Source organism: Papio anubis, chromosome 16 (genome assembly GCF_008728515.1).
Source record: "Papio anubis isolate 15944 chromosome 16, Panubis1.0, whole genome shotgun sequence".
Taxonomy (NCBI): Eukaryota; Metazoa; Chordata; class Mammalia; order Primates; family Cercopithecidae; genus Papio; species Papio anubis.
The window spans coordinates 15,161,936-15,163,000 of record NC_044991.1 but is presented as its reverse complement, the minus strand read 5'-3'; positions in this window follow the sequence as shown (position 1 = coordinate 15,163,000).

The following is a 1,065-nucleotide window of genomic DNA, read 5'->3' as shown; positions in this document are numbered from 1 at the left end:
GCTGCACACATATTCAGGGCTCTCACGTGTTCCTGCTCTCTGCAGCTTCTCTGGAGACATGTCAGCCTGCTGGGTACATGGCCCCCAGGCTGAGACTCCTGCAGAGAAGCCTCCAATGCCAGAAATAGCAGAGCATCTCAGAGACCATCCAGGCCAGCTCCCTGCAACTTTGCCTGGCTCAGACAAGAATAAAATCTAGAGCTTTGTATGCCAGAACTGGGGCAAGGATGGGATGCGGTCAGGGTCCTTTAGAGAACATAGATAGGGCAGGTCGGTTGAGGCAAGGGCTCCAATGTCAGACCACCTGCATCCGAGTCCCGGCTCTCTCCTCAATGGTCGACCCTAGATAAATGCCTTCACCTCTCCAAGCCTCCGTTTCCTCATCTACTTTAACAGATCCTACTTATGGAGCGCTGCTCAGTGACAGGCATGGCTCTAAGCTCTGCTACCGTGTGTCATCCTCCAAGCAACCCTAGGAAGCAGATACTATTGTCATCCTTCTTTAGTGCTGAGGAAACTGACGCACAGAGTGGTTAGCTAACCTGCCCAAGGGCACGCAGCTGGGAAGTGATGGAGCCAGGATTTAATCCCAGACCATGAGGCTTTGGGATCCTGGAGCTCCATCACTATCTGGTCTGCTGTCTACTGAGGATTAAACGAGGCAAGGAATACTAAGAACCTAGAACTGTACTGAGTCAACACTCAAACAATCATTTTTATAATCATGAGGAACAGGGTCATGGACCCCTAGAAGGTCTGATGAAAGGTAAGGACCTTCCTGGTGGAAGATTTCTCACACACACACACACACACACACACACACACCCCAAACACTGCATGCAATTTCACGGGGCCCCTGTTCTAGAGGTCGACCCACCAGTCCCCCTGGGGAAACTGCTCGAGCCAGCCCCGTTATTTCCTAAGGAAGGGAGAGGAGAGGGCATGCTGAGCAGGTCCACATGTATGTTCCTTCATTTGATCCTCTGAGGTGGCCATTATTAGCCCATTGCACAGATGAGAAAACCAAGGGCAGTGTTGAGGTCCCAGGCAAGCTGGCGGGCAGAT